This window comes from Phacochoerus africanus, chromosome 10 (assembly GCF_016906955.1).
Source record: "Phacochoerus africanus isolate WHEZ1 chromosome 10, ROS_Pafr_v1, whole genome shotgun sequence".
NCBI lineage: Eukaryota > Metazoa > Chordata > Mammalia > Artiodactyla > Suidae > Phacochoerus > Phacochoerus africanus.
The window spans coordinates 43,353,579-43,369,683 of NC_062553.1; positions in this window are offsets into that span (position 1 = coordinate 43,353,579).

The following is a 16,105-nucleotide window of genomic DNA, read 5'->3' on the forward strand; positions in this document are numbered from 1 at the left end:
ACTAACACAACATTGTAAGTCAACTGTACTCCAATAATTTTTTTCTTTGATATACTCTTTTTATTTTTATTTTTAATAATGATTTTTATTTTTTCCACTATAGCTGGTTACAGTGTTTAATTTTTTAAAGAAAGTTTTATTTTAAAAGATATAATCAGGAGTTCACATTGTGGCTCAGCAGAAATGAATCTGACCAGCATCCATGAGGACGTGGTTTCGATCCCTGGCCTCGCTCAGTGAGTTAAGGATCTAGAGCTGTTGTGTAGGTTACAAACATGGCTTGGATCTGACATTGCTGTGGCTGTGGTGTAGGCCAGGGGCTACAGCTCTGATTCAGCTCCTAACCTGGGAAACTCCATATGCCATGGGCGCAGCCCTAAAAATACAAAAAAAAAAAAAAGATATTATTTATTACTCACCCTTAAAAAGAAAGCAAAATCTGACTCATGCTATAACACAGATAACTTTGAGGACATTATGCTAAGTGAAATAGGCCAGTCACAAAAACACAAATATTGTATGATTCCACTTACAAGAGCTATCTAGAATGGCCTAACTCATAGAAACATAAAGTAAAATTATGGTTACCAATATCTAAGGGAAGGGGAAATAGGGAGTTGTTTAGTGGCTACGTAATTTTAATTTTACAAGATGAAAGATTCTAGAGATTGGTTGCACAATAATGCAAAAATACTTAACGCTATTGAACTGTACACTTAAATTAGCTATGTGATAGGTTTTATGTTGTGTATTTTACCACATTTCTTTCCCTTTTTGACTGCACCTGCAGCACATGGAAGTTCCCAGGCAGGTATCAAATCCAAGTTGCAGCTGCCACCTACCCCACAGGTGTGGCAATGCTAGATTCTTAACCACTTTGCCAGACCAGGGATCAAACCAGCATTGCCACAGAAACAAGCTGGATCATTAACCCACTGTACCACAGCAGGAAATCCATACCACAATTTGTAAAAAGAGAAATTGTTTGGTGCAAGAAAAGTTTTAAACACTGAGAAACTAGGTGTCTAAGAATGGGAAATAACTAAAATATATTATTGGGAAAGTAAAACAATGATAATTCTTTTTTCTGTGCTATTCTGATAATTCTCATCCCAGAGCAATAGATGGACCAAAAAAAATGAATAAGACAAAAGAATTTTGTTTTAAAAGATCTGTCGGAATTGCAAATATTGATTTTAAGGCTCCAAAGCTATTACTATGTTAGATTCAGATTAGAATCATACATATTTCATGTGTCATTTGTTCAGATTGCAAGACAATTCAGAGAAAAGAATGAAGGCAGGAATGTAGATTTAGTAGCTTAAATGCCCAGCCCAGTGTGATGCTCATATTAAGAAAAAGGTCATTTTGAAGAGGTGAAGGAAAAGAAATTGAAGAAACCAAGATCCAACCACTTCTCACCACCTTATTTGCTACATCATGATCAAAGCCCTCATCACTTCTTACCTAGATTACTGCAATATCTAACTCATCTCCTTGCTTCTGCCATTGATCCCCTGAAGTATATTCTTAACAGGAAACCCATTACGATCCTGATAAAAGTGAATCAGGTCATATCACTCAAAACCCTTCATTACCTCCCCTTCCATCTTAGAGTAAAAGCCAAAACATTATTATAACCTGTAAATTCTTATGGAATTTAACTCTTCATCCTCTCTGATTTGCCTCCTACCACTCTTCTTATTATTCCATTCAACCATATTGTCCTCCTCACTATTTCTTCAATATAAAATATAAGCTCGTTCTATAGCTTTTATCATATAAATTGTGGTCCCCCAGTTTATAGTTGGTACCAAGACTAATGTACAGGAACTAGGGGATAACATTAACACAAGATAAACAGATGTAAACAGATAACCATTGATTTATGAAAACATAATACTTTATTTTAAAATTATGTAAATTATGATTTTTTAATTTAACTTTGTTTCACAAACTAAATATTGACATATAGCCAAACTTAAAAATGTATACAGGCATAGACTTTCTTTAACAGTTTTTCTTTTGTTTCATTTTGGTTTTTTATCACCACACCTAAGGCATGTGGAAGTTCCCTAGCTAGGGGTCACATTGGAGCTGTGGCTACAGGCTTACACCACAGCCACAGCAACACCAAATCCAAGCCACATCTGCAAACTATGCCATAGCTTGTGACAATGCCAGATCCTTAACACATTAAGCAAGGCCAGGGGTCAAACCTGCATCCTAGCAGAGTCAATATCAGGTCCTTAACTGGCTGAGCCACAGTGGGAATTTCTGTTTTTATTTTTTAAACTCCACGTATCCTGAGAAGTACTAGCATTTGGGAGTAGAAAGAAGACTTTAACATTTTGGCTGTATATATCTATATTGTATGAGGTTAACATAGTAAAGAAAACTTCCAATACTATTGTGCTTTATTTGACAAGTTTCACCTACACACACTCATCCACACACACAGAAACACACACAAACAAAAATTAAAGTAGTTTCTAGAGTAAACAATGCAACACAGAACAACTAAGGAAAAACATCTATTTTAAAGAATTGGAATATATATTTTCAGGCACTGCATAATTATAGAGTCCATGGGAAATAGTTTTTTGGTAAAGGTTGAATAGGAGAAATGGTATTTTGATTTTTCAGAGACTTTCAATGTCTCAGTCTAAGCCAGAACTGTTTTCAATCATTGCTTAATTTTCCTCTGGATTTAGTTCACCAGTTTAAGAACAATACCATGTCTGACTTTTTTTCTTAAGATCTGAAAAGACTGTGATCACTGTGGATCCAGGGCTGCTGCATTTTAGTTTGGTGTTGAAAACCTACTGCATTACCAGGATATTCTACTTCAGCTTGTTAAAGACCCAAGTAATATCAAAAGCAAGTTCTGTTGATTTGACCTAACTAAAAGTAAATATTTACTCTTGGCTGTAACTTTTTGTTTGTTTATTTGATTTTTAGGGCTGCACCCATGGCACATGGAAGTTCCCGGCTAGGAATTGAATTGGTGCTACAGCTGCCGGCCTACACTACAATGATGGATCCGAGCTGTGTCTGCAACCTACACCACAGCTCAAGGCAACACTGGATCCTTAACCCACTGAGCAAGGCCAGGGATCGAACCACATCCTCATGGATCCTAGTAGGATTTGTTAACTGCTGAGCCATGAAGAGAACTCCTATAACTTTTAATTTACTTTTTACCCCAGGGATTAAGATTTTTGCTGTTCCTCCCCATTATATGGTTTGAACCATCAATATGCAACCTAACAGACACTTCTTTCCAGGAAATTTCACCAATCAAAAACAGTGTTGTGTTTCTTTTCTACATGATTTCTTCTCCCAAAGCCATGGGCTTTAGTTCCGTTGGGAACTGTGACACTATCTTACTTCTCCCTTGGGAAGCTGGGTGCTAAATTATTTTCACCAAGATACAATGGTATTTGTGTTAGCACAGGTCCTCTGCTCTGATCTCTTTTCAAGGGAGGCTGCTGGCTTGGAGGTTGGGCAGACAGTCTTCAGCTGCCATGTCTTCCAGTTGGCTGAAGTTTCACCTGAGGCCATTCTCTCCTCAGACTGTTACCAACCAATGATTCCATAGATTCATGTCTTTACTACTCAACTCAGGACTCAGCCATGAACAGTCTTTGCTATGGGGCTCCTCATCAGCCCAACCGAGACTTTCTCAGAGCCACACTGTGGTCTGAAACTCCACCTACCCAAATGACTTTCCTTCCTTCTCTCCTGTCAGAGGTGTCACATCAGGATTGTGGTCTGAAGGATTCCTCTTTTCCACCTCCTGCTTCCTCTCCCCATTATCCTGTAATACCTGTTAGCTCATGAGCAGTTGGAAAATTGGGCAGTGGTATTAGTGCAATTTGGCCATTGTGGTGATTTATATGCAATTTTTCTTAGTAGATTGGATAAACTTTAATTGGAAAAGAAAGAGCCCTCAGCTCTGTTAGTTCCCAAAGTCCATTCTAGCTCTACTTTAAGAAAATTATAAATGAGTAATTACACACAGGGCTCCCTCCCCAGAGAGGCTCACCCCATATTTGCCCCCTTATCTGAGGCAGATTTACCCTTCTTCCTGGGTCCCCTTAACAGCACCTCTATTCCTTTGGAACCCACTTCCATTTCTAACATCTTGGCACTGCAGCCAGCAGTTACATTCCGCTGGTTTTTATATTTTGATTGCCTCTACATCAGCCTCCAACTACACTGAACTGGTCTGTTCCATTCAGGTTACTGTCTGAGATACCAATTGTTTTTTGTTAGTTCTGTGTTTACAAACTGAATAGATGTGCCAGTTATTACATTATTGTCTTTCATCTCCTAATCCTCTGATTAGTTTCCTAATGCTGTGTAACAAATGATCACAAACTCAGAACCTTAAAATACCACCCATTTGTCATTCCACTTTTTTCATGGGTCAGGTATCTGGAAAGAACTACATGAATGTTCTGCGTAGGGACTCTCAAAGCTGCATCAAGGCATCATAGCACTGTGGTTCCCCTTGGGAGCTCAGAGTCCTTGTCCAAGCACACTTGGGGTTGGGAGGTTGTGGTTATAGAATAAAGGTCCCTGAGTCCTTCTAGTTGATGGCAGGAAACACTTTAAGCTTCTGCAGGCTGCCCACAGTTGCTTGCTTTTTGACCCCTTCAGGCAATTCATACACTAATGCTTACTTTCTTCCAGGCCAGCTGAGCAGTGCCTCTGACTTTTAGTCCCTCTCCGGTCAGTTATGTCTGAGTTTTATACAGTTGTAACATACTCACAAAAGTGTCTACCCCAACACTAGCAGCCATTTAGTGTAACATAACCAAGGGAGCCAAGATCCCATTATAGTCACAGGTTCTGCCTGTTCCAGGGTAGGAGCTGAATATGTCATTGACTTGTATGAGAGTGAAAATCTAAGAGCCTATCTTATGACTCTGCCCATAACACTGCCTTTCTGTACTCCACTTTGTGATGTTGGAGCTGAATTCTATCAACCATATTTCTTCCTTTCCATCTGGCTCTGTTAGATTCTACCAATGATGGGCATGAAAGTAGATGGAAATGTGGGACTCAGGAAGGGTTGTTTTCGTCCCTCTTTGCTCACCATTCCCCTCAGCACTGTCTCAGAAACAGCCTTCCACCCTGGCAGCAGAGGTTGGTTTCAGTCTTCAGTTTTTCAGCAAAAACAACCTCACCATGCCCCTTAGAGGTCTAGACCGTGTTCCACAAGACACCCCTTCTGAGTTCTTGAGATGAAATCACAGTGAGGTAGCAAAAAAGTCAAAGGTTTTACTACCAGCTAGAGGCTTCTGATGGACCTATTTTCTTTCCTTTTCTCCCTAAACCTAGGGTGGGAACAATGTCCTTCTCTTAATTTATTTGTATTAACTCAATGCCCCTTTTTTTACTTTTTCAGTTCTCCAATGCTTGTTTAACCAATTTCTCATAGGAAAGTCTCTATAAAATATCTAATATGATTTCTGTAGTTCCTAATTTGACTCCATATGATACAATAGATTTTGAATACTTTTTCTAAGCCCTCTTATTTTAGTGAGAGATATTATAAAACACAGGTTTTTTCAGAAATGCCTATATTGGGTTGTAGTAAAACTGTAATCTTCTATATTTTTAATGACTAAATTTTCTTCTATCATAAGAACGTACAATAATTTATCCAGTCTTCCACCTTAGGCTATTTCAAATACTCTGCTTTTATATATAATCTTATGATAAATGCCCATATATATGAATGTTTGCCTAATGTCAGCTTGTTCTTTAGTATGAACGCTTAAAACTAAGGCTGTGAGGTTAAAGGATAGAAGCATTTTTAAAGCTTTTGATACCAAATTCTTCTTGTGAACAGTTATAACAATTTAAACTCTCCAAGCCATAAATGATAACAGCTCCTCTTCTACGCTCTTACCAACATCTTACTTTATTTATTTGATAGAATTATTGACATTTGATAGATGGAAAATTGCATCTCATTTTAACTCATTATCAATAGTCTAAATATTTCCATATGCATATTTGGCATGTTCACTCTTTATTTGTGAAGTAACAGTCATTATGCCTTTCCTAGTCATTCCAAACAGAATTGATTTTATGCTTCTCACAGCCTCAATAATATTTTATTTGCATTCACCATTTACCACTCTCTGATACTAGTCCACCATTAATTATAGAAACATGTCTGTTTCTTTTTTATTATTACTGTAGTCTATTATTGTTCCCCAAGGGCTTAATCTTCACTTTCATTACTCCATTCTATACTTTCTACAGATATAAATACATATGGCAGAGTTTACTCTGTACAAGTAACCCCTTCCTATGTCAGGACAAATTTGGAATTGACCAGGGGTAGTTAGACTAGAAGATCCATTAGACAATCCTCAAGAAGTTATGCGTCATAGTTCTCTAGTCATACTCCAGGCCCTGCTCTGATAAGCTGCATTTTTTACAAACAATTTGATAGCTTCCAAAGACAGATTACACATAACCTTTACCAATTAGTTCATTCTGACAAATCTTATAGTCTTATAGTCTTATAAATTAATCCTTGGCTACTTCCATGAGATGAAAATAAAGTCATATATTTAGTAATAATGCTTTGATGTAATACATTTAAGTATAGTTTTGTTGCTTGTTGGCTTAATTTTAGATAAATTATTTAACTTTTTAAAACCTCAATTTTTTGGAGAGATGGATATAAAAATAATATTAATTTAATGATTAGAATATATGTCAAATCTTTAGCACAGTGTCTGACAGAGTTCAAACAAATATTTATTGAGCTTTATTAGACTATGAGAACATAAACTCAATAAAATATCTGCCTTCACTGAGATTAAATTCTAATGAAAAAGATGAATAATTAAAAAATAAATAATAAAAATATATAGTATATGTAAAGGGGTAAATAAATATATGAAAAACAAACATAGAGGAGGAATACAGAATGCTGGCCAAGGCAATTGGGGGAAGAGAAGTGATAATTTTACAAAAGGTCATCTGAAAAGGGCACATTTAAGAAGAAATTATAGGGCACATTTAAGAAGAAGGTAGAGAGAAAAACTAATGGGCTCAGAGTTTAGGGGGTCAGGAGTGGCACAAGAAGATACAATTTTTCCCTTTTTTTTTTGCTTTTTGGGGCTGTGCATGAAAAATATGGAGGATCCCAGGCAAGGGGTCAAATCAGAGCTGCAGCTGCCAGCCCACACCACAGCCAAGCAACAGAAGATCTGAGCTATGTCTGCGAACTACACCACAGCTCACAGCAATGCCAGATCCATAACCCACTGATCTGAGGACAAGGATTGAACCTGCATCCTCATGGATACTAGTCAAGTTTGTAACCACTGACCTACAACAGGAACCCCCTACTTTGTATTTTAATATGAACAACAGAAGCCAAAAATACAAAACAAAACAAAAAAAAGAGAGAAAAAGACAAGAGTAAACATAGACTATGCAAGCATAATAAAACTTCAAAAATAAAACCTACCATTATTATTCTCTGAGAAATAAAAAGAACTGTTCGGAGATTAAAAATAGAGCTGTTACAGAGTCATGTCATCAAGATGCATATTTGAAAGTCCCAACACTCATCATTTCACCCCCCCCCAAAAAAAAGATTAAGCAACTACCCACCTAAGAAAAATAAGTCTGCCACAGCTCTCTTTGGCACATGAGAAACTGCCAATAAAGCAGTGGAACAAAAAAAACCAAGGATAGCTGTGTAGAAGGGCATAGGAACATTTTTCCTGCATCATCCCATCCACTAGTCTATCACAGCCCAACGACAAGAGAGATCCCTTCAGCTGCAACCACCCTCCATGGAGGAAAAGGAGAGAATAATGACCACAGCAGCCCCTCATAACTGAGCACCACTACTGTCTTCACAAATGCTGACCCCAGCTGACAGAGCTACTCAGAGTCCACAGCACTGTGGCTACTGCTCCACTAAAAATGATCTGACACTGCACCATCCCCAGGACTGGAGCTGTCACACCCTTGGCCCACCTGGCCCCAGCACCACCACCACCCAGTCTCTGCAATCATTCCTCACCCTGGATATTGGAATTATCACCATCAAGTGAGTGATAAGCTAAACCTGAATTTAGCATTAAAAAGGAAATAATAAAGACTAAGACAGAAGTAAATCAAATAAACATTATAAAAACAATAGAAAAATCAACATACATTTATATGCATATATTGAATTATTTTTTCACATTTTTAAAATTTTTATTATAGTTGATTTACAATGTTCTGTCAAATTCTGCTAAGAGCCTAGTGACCCAATTATACATACATATATACATTCTTTTTCTCACATTATCCTCCATCATGTTCCATTGCAAGTGACTAGATATAGTTCCCTGTGCTACACAGCAGGATCTCATTGCTTATCCACTAAAAAATGCAATAGTTTGCTTCTACTAAGCCCAAACTCCCAGTCCGTCCCAATCCCTCCCCCTTCCCCTCAGCAACCACAAGGCCTTTCTCCACATCCTTGAGTTTCTTTTCTGTAGATAGGTTCATTTGTGCCATATATTTGATTCCAGATATAAACAGTATCATATAGTATTAATTTTCTCTTTCTGACTTACTGCACTTAGTGTGAGAGTCTCTAGTTCCATCCCTGTTGTGGCAAATGGCTTTATTTTGTTCCTTTTTATGGCTGAGTAGTATTCCATTGTGTATATGTACCACATCTTCTTAATCCATTCACCTGTCAGTGGACATCGAGGTTGTTTCCATGTCTTGGCTATTGTGAATAGTGCTGCAATGAACATGTGGGCGCATGTGTCTTTTTTAAGGAAAAATTTGTCCTGATATATGCCCAAGAGTTGGGATTCCTTGTTCATATGGTAGTTCTATATTTAGTTTTCTGAGGTACCTCCATACTGTTTTCCATAGTGGTTGTAACAATTTACATTCCCTCCAACAGTGCAGGAGGCTTCCATTTTCTCCACACACTCTCCAGCATTTGTTACTTGTAGACCTATTGATGGCCATTCTGACTGGTGTGAAGTGGTACGTCATTGTAGTTTTGATTTCCATTTCTCTAACAATCAGTGATGTTGAACATTTTTTCATGTGTCTGTTGGTCATCCGTATGTCTTCTTTGGAGAAATGTCTATTCAGGTCTTTTGCCCATTTTTCAGTTGGCTTGTTTATTTTTTTGCTGTTGAGTTGTATAAGTTGTTTGTATATTTTGGAGACTAAGCCCTTATCAGTCACATCATTAGAAACTATTTTTTCCCATTCTTTAAGTTGTCTTTTTGTTTTCTTTTGGTTTTCTTTGCTGTGCAAAGCTTGTCAGTTTGATTAAGTCCCACTGGTTTATTTTTGTTTTTATTTACATTGCTTTAGGAGACTGACCTAAGAAAACATTTGTAAGGTTGTTGTCAGAGAATGTTTTGCCTATGTTCTCTTCTAGGATTTTGATGGTGTCTTGTCTTATGTTAAAGTCTTTCAGCCATTTTGAGTTTATTTTTGTGCATGGTGTGAGAGTGTGTTCCCATTTCACTGATTTACATACAGCTATCCAGTTTTCCCAGCATCACTTGCTAAAGAGACTATCTTTTTCACATTTTATATTCTTGCCTCCTTTGTTGAAGATTAATTGACCATAGGTGTCTGGGTTTATTTCTGGATACTCAATTCTGTTCCATTGGTCTGTATGTCTGAATTTGTACCAGTACTACACTGCCTTGATTAATTTAGCTTGTAATATTTTGTGAATTCTGGGAGAGCTATGCCTCCTGCTTAGTTTTTTTCCTCAGGAATACTTTGGCAATACTGGATCTTTTATAAAGACCCAATATTATATTTTATCATTATGCATTATATTACATATACTATATATGATAATAATTGTATATACCTATACATTATTATATGGTTCCATATAAATTTTTGGATTGTTTGTTATAGTTCTGTGAAAAATGTCATTGCTAATTTGATAGGGATTGCATTAAATCTGTGATTGCTTTGGGTAGTGTGGACATTTCAATGACATTAATTCTTCAAATCCAGAAGCATGGAATATCTTTCCATTTCTTTGAATCCTCTTTAATTTCCTTGATTAGTGTTTCATAGTTCTCAGCATGTAAGTCTTTCATGTCCTTAGTCAAGTTTATTCCTAGGTATTTAAATTTTGGGGGTGTGATTTTAAAAGGTATTTTATTTTTATATTCATTTTCTAATATTTCATTTTTAGTATACAGAAATGCAATCAATTTCCGAATGCTAACCTTGTATCCTGCTAATTTGCTGAATTCATTGATGAGTTTGAGTAGATTTTGTGTGGCATCCTTAGGGTTTTCTATGTATAGTATCATGTTATCTGCATAGAGTAACAAATTTACCTCTTCTCTTCCACTTTGGATACATTTTATCTCATTTGTTTGTCTGATTGCTGTGGCTAGGACTTCCAGTACTATGTTGAATAGCAGTGGTGAGAGTGGGCATCCTTGTCTTGTTTTAGATTTTAGCCAGAAGGCTTTCAGTTTTTCTCCATTGAGTATTATATTGGCTTCTGGTTTATCATAAAGGTCTTTTATTATGTTGAAGTATGTTCCCTCTATACCCACTTTGGTAAGAGTTTTTATCATGAATGGATGTTGGACATTGTCAAATGTTTTTTCTGCATCTATTGAGATGATCATGTGGTTTTGACGTCTGTTAATATGGCATATGACGTTGATTGATTTGTGTATGTTGAAACATCCTTATGAACTTGGGATTAATCCCACTTGGTCGTGGTGTAAGATCTTTTTTATATGTTATTGGATTCAGTTGGCTAAAATCGTGTTGAGAATTTTTGCGTCTATATTCATCAAAGATATTGGCCTATAGTTTTCTTTTTTGGTAGTATCGTTGTCTGGTTTTGGTATTAGGGTGATGGAGACCATAGAATATCTTTGAGAGTGTTCCTTCTCCTTGAAATTTTTGGAAACGTTTAACTAGGATGGGTATAAGTTCCTCTTTGTATGTTTGGTAGAATTTGCCTGTGAGCCATCTGGATGTGGACTTTTTTGTAGGGAGTGTTTTTAATACATATTCAATTTCATTTCTAGTAGTCAGTCCGTTCAATTGATCTGTTTCTTCTTGATTCAGTTTTGGTGGGCTGCATGTCTCTAGAAAGTTGTTCATTTCTTCTAGGTTGTGAAATCTATTGGCATCCAATTGCTCATAGTATTCTTTTTTTTTTTTTTTGTATTTCTGCAGTATCTGTGAGATTTTGCTTTTTTCATTTTTATTTTGTTTGAGTCCTTTCTGTCCTCTTCTTGGTGAGTCTGGCCAGAGGTTTGTCAGTTTTTTTTACCCTTTCAAAGAACCAGCTCTTTGTTTTATTAATTTTTTTCTATTTTTTTTTGAAACTCTATTTTATTAATTTCTTCTCTGATCTTTATGCTTTACTTCCTTCTACTGACTTAGGTTTTGTTTGTTCTTTTTCTTTTAGGAAGTAGGTAAAATTGCTGACTTGAGATATTTCTTCCTTTTGAGGAAGACCTGGATTGCTAGGAACTTCCCTCTAAGCAATGCTTTTTGGGAGCCATAAAGTTTTTTTTCTCTTAATGACTTTTGTTTTTTTCCATTATAGCTGGTTTAGTATTCTGTCATTTTTCTACTGTACAGCAAGGTGAGCCAGTTACACATACATGTATACATTCTTTTTACTCACAATGTCATGATCCATCATAAGTGACTAGATATAGTTCTCAGTGCTATATAGCAGGATCTCATTGCTTACTCATTCCAAAGGCAATAATTTGCATCTATTAACCCCAAATTCCCAGTCCATCCCACAGCCTCCCCATTCCCGCTTGGCAACCACAAGTCTGTTCTCCATGTCCATGATTTTCTTTTCTGTGGAAAGTTTCATTTGTGCTATATATTAGATTCCAGATATAAGTGATATCATATGGTATTTGTCTTTCTCTTTCTGACTTTACTTAGTATGAGAGTTTCTAGTTTCATCCAGGTTGCTGCAAATGGCATTATTTTCTTCCTTTTTATGGCTGAGTAGTATTCCATTGTGTATATGTACCACATTTTAATCCATTCACCTGTTGATGGCCATCAAGGTTATTTCCATTCTTGGCTATTGTGAATAGTGCTACAATGAACATGTGGGCGCATGTGTCTTTTTTAAGGAAAGTTTTGTCCTGATATATGACCAAGAGTGGGAATCTTGGGTCATATGGTAGTTCTATGTTTAGTTTTCTGAGGTACCTCCATACTGTTTTCCATAGCGGTTGTACCAACTTACATTACCAGAAACAGTGCAGGAGGGTATCCTTTTCTCCCCACCCCCTTCAGCATTTGTTATGTGTGGCCATTCTGACTGGTGTGACATGGCACCTCACAATAGTTTTGATTTGCATTTCTCTAACAATCAGTGATGTTGAGCAATTTTTCATGTGCTTGTTGGCCATCTGCATATCTTCTTTGGAGAAATGTCTCTTCAGGTCTTTTGCCCATTTGTCAGTTGGGTTGTTGGCTTTGTTGCTGTTGAGTTGTGAAAGTTGTTTGTATATTTTAGAGATTAAGCCCCTGTCAGTTACATCGTTTGAAATTATTTTCTCCCATTTTGTAAGTCGTCTTTTTGTTTTCTTCTGGTTTCCTTTGCTGTGCAAAAGGTTGTCAGTTTGATTAGGTCCCATTGGTATATTTTTGTTTTGATTTCTGCTGCTTTGGGAGACTGACCTGAGAAAATATTTGTAAGGTTGATGTCAGAGAATGCTTTGCCTGTGTTCTCTTCCAGGCGTTTGATGGTGTCTTGTCTTATGTTAAAGTCTTTCAGCCATTTTGAGTTTATTTTTGTGCATGGTGTGAGGGTGTGTTCCAGGTCATTTATTTACATGCAGCTGTCCAGTTTTCCCAGCAATACTTGCTGAAAAGACTGTCTTTTCCCCATTGAATATTCTTGCCTCCTTTGTGGAAAATTAATTGACCATAGGTGTCTGGGTTTATTTCTGGGTTCCCTATTCTGTTCCACTGGTCTGTATGTCTGTTTTGATACCAATACCACACTGTCTTGATGACTGTGGCTTTGTAATATTGCCTGTGGTGTGCGAGAGTTATGTCGCCTGCTTGGTTTTTGTTCCTCGGGATTGCTTTGGCAGTTCTGGGTCTTTTGTGGTTCCGTATAAATTTTGGGGTTCTTTGTTCTCGTTCTGTGAAAAATGTCATGGGTAATTTGATAGGGACTGCATTGAAAATGTAGATTGCTTTGGGTAGTATGGCCATTTTTACAGCATTAATTTTCCCAACCCAGGAGCATGGACTAGCTTTCCACTTCTTTGAATCCTCTTTAATTTCCTCAATTAATGTTTTACAGTTCTTAGCATATAAGTCTTTCACTTCCTTGATCAGGCTTATTCCCAGGTATGTTTCATAGAATTCACCTGTGAAACTATCAGGTCCTGGATTTTTATATGTAGGGAATGTTTTTATTACATATTCAATTTCATTTCTAGTGATCAGTCCGTTCAATTGATCTGTTTCTTCTTGATTCAGTTTTGGCAGACTCTAAGTCTCTAGAAAGTTGTCCATTTCTTCTAGGTTGTCAAATTTGTTGACAAATAATTGTTCATAGTATTCTCATATTGTTTTTTGTTTTCTCCAGTATCCATTGTGATTTCTCCTTTTTTCATTTCTTATTTTGTTTATTTGGGTTTTTTTCTCTCCTCTTCTTTGTGAGTCTGGTGATAAGTTTGTCAATTTCGTTTACCTTTTCAAAGAACGATTTCTTGGTTTTATTAATTTTTCCTGTTGTTTTTTGAATCTCTGTTTTATTGATTTCCTCTCTGATCTTTATGATTTCTTTCCTTCTGCTGACTTTAGGTTTTGTTTGTTCTTCTTTTTCTAATTTATTTAGGTGGTGTGTTCAGTTGCTGATTTGAGACTTTTCTTCTTTTTTGAGGAAGACCTGTATTGCTATGAATGTCCTTCTAAGCACTGTTTTTGCGGCATTCCGTAGATTTTGAATGGTTGTGTTTTCATTATCATTTGTCTCAAGGTAATTTTTAATTCCCTTCATGATTTCCTCATTTACCCATTGGTTTTTTAGTAGCATGTTGTTTAATCTCCATGTAGTTAGTTTTTTCTCGTTTATTTTCCTGAGGTTGATTTCTAGTTTCATGTCATTGTGGTCAGAGAAGATACTTGAAATAATTTCTATACTCTTGAATTTGTTGAGGTTAGCTTTGTGCCCCAATATGTGATCAATCCTTGAGAATGTTCCATGTGCACTTGAGAAGAATGAATATTCTGATTTTTTTGGATTTAATGTCCTGAAAATGTCCATTAAGTCTAACTTTTCTATTGTGTCACTTAGGATCTCTTTTGCCTTATTGATTTTTCTGTCTAGAGGATCTGTCCATTGATGTGAGTGGGGTGTTAAAGTCTCCTACTGTTGGCGTATTCTCATCAGTTTCTCCTTTTATGTCTGTTAGTATTCGTTGTAAGTATCTGGGTGCTCCTATATTAAGGGCATATATATTGATGATTTTAATATCCTCTTCTTGAATGGAAACTTTAACCTTTCAATAGTGTCCTTTGTCTTTCTTTATGGCTTCATTTTAAAGTCTATTTTGTCTGTTATGACTATTGCAACCCCTGCTTTCCTGTCTTGTCTATTGCATGAAATATCTTTTCCTGTCCCCTCACTTTCAATCTATATTTGTCCTTTGCCCTAACGTGAGTCTCTTGTAGAGAGCAGATTTAAGGTTTTTGCTTTTTTATACAATCTGCCAATCTCTGTCTTTTGATTGGAGCATTGAGTCAGTTGGCATTTAAGGTAATTATTGATAAATTGATAATTATTTATAAATATGTATTTATGTGCCATTTTAATCCTTGATTCATTGTTTCTCCTTTCTTCCTCTTTTTTTGGTTAGATGATTTCCATTTATTTTATGCTTGTGTAATTTTCTTTTTAGTTTTTGTGCATGTGATGTTTGGTTTTGATTTGTGGTTTCCCTGTTTTTTAAGTATGTTTAGCCCTTCCTGTATCTGCTTGCTTTAGCCTGATAGTCATATAGTCTCAAACACATTATTTTTAAAAAAAGTCTAGATTTTCTAACTTTCCTTCCCCACATTCTATGATTTTGAAGTCCTTTTTTAACATCTTCATGTTTGTCCTTTTGCTGTTTCTTGTGCTTATCATTGCTTTTACTATAGTTTTTTTTTTTCTTCCACTTTTAGATCTGTATGCTGGCTTATTTAAGTGATTGCTTTCCAATTGTGGTTTCCTCCATCCTATTGTTCTTACTTCTTTTTTTATTTATAGAAGGTCTTTCAGTATTTCTTTTAGAATGGGTTTAGTATTGCTGTACTCTTTTAGCTTTTGTTTGTTGGAGAAATTCTTTATTTCCCTTCTATTTTAAATGATTTTCTTGTTGGATAGAGTACTGTAGGCAGCATATTTTTTTCTTTTCAGAACTTTGTATATATCTTGCTACTCTCTTCTGGCCTATAGTATTTCTGTAAATAAATCAGCTGATAGCCTGGGGGTTCCCTTATAATTAATGCTTTTATTTTCTCTTGCTGCCTTTAGAATCCTATCTTTATCTTTAACTTTTGCTACTTTTATTATAATATGTCTTGGTGTGGGCCTATTTGGGTTCAACTTGTTTGCCGCCCTCTGTGCTTCCTGTATCTTGATATCAGTATCCTTTAGATTTGGAAAGTTTTCAGACATAATTTCTTCAAATATATTTTCAATCCTGTTTTCTTTTTCTTCTCCTTCTGGAATTCCTATTAGGCATAGATTTGCCTGCTTTATATTATCCCATAAATCTCTTATATCGCTTTGATGTTTTTTCATTTGGTTTTCTGTCTGCTGTCCTGATTGTGTGATTTCCATTATTCTATCTTCCAAGTCACTAATTCATTCCTCTGCATTATTCATTCTGCTGTTTAGTGACTTTAGCTCAGTTTGCATCTCTGCAAATGAATGTTCTAATTTTTCTATGTTCCTCCTTATATCTTCTACTTCCTTTCTAAAGTAATCTGCATTATATCCATTCTTAATTCCTTGATAGTCAACCTTAATTCTTTCAGTATTTTTACTCTTTCCCTTTTGAAC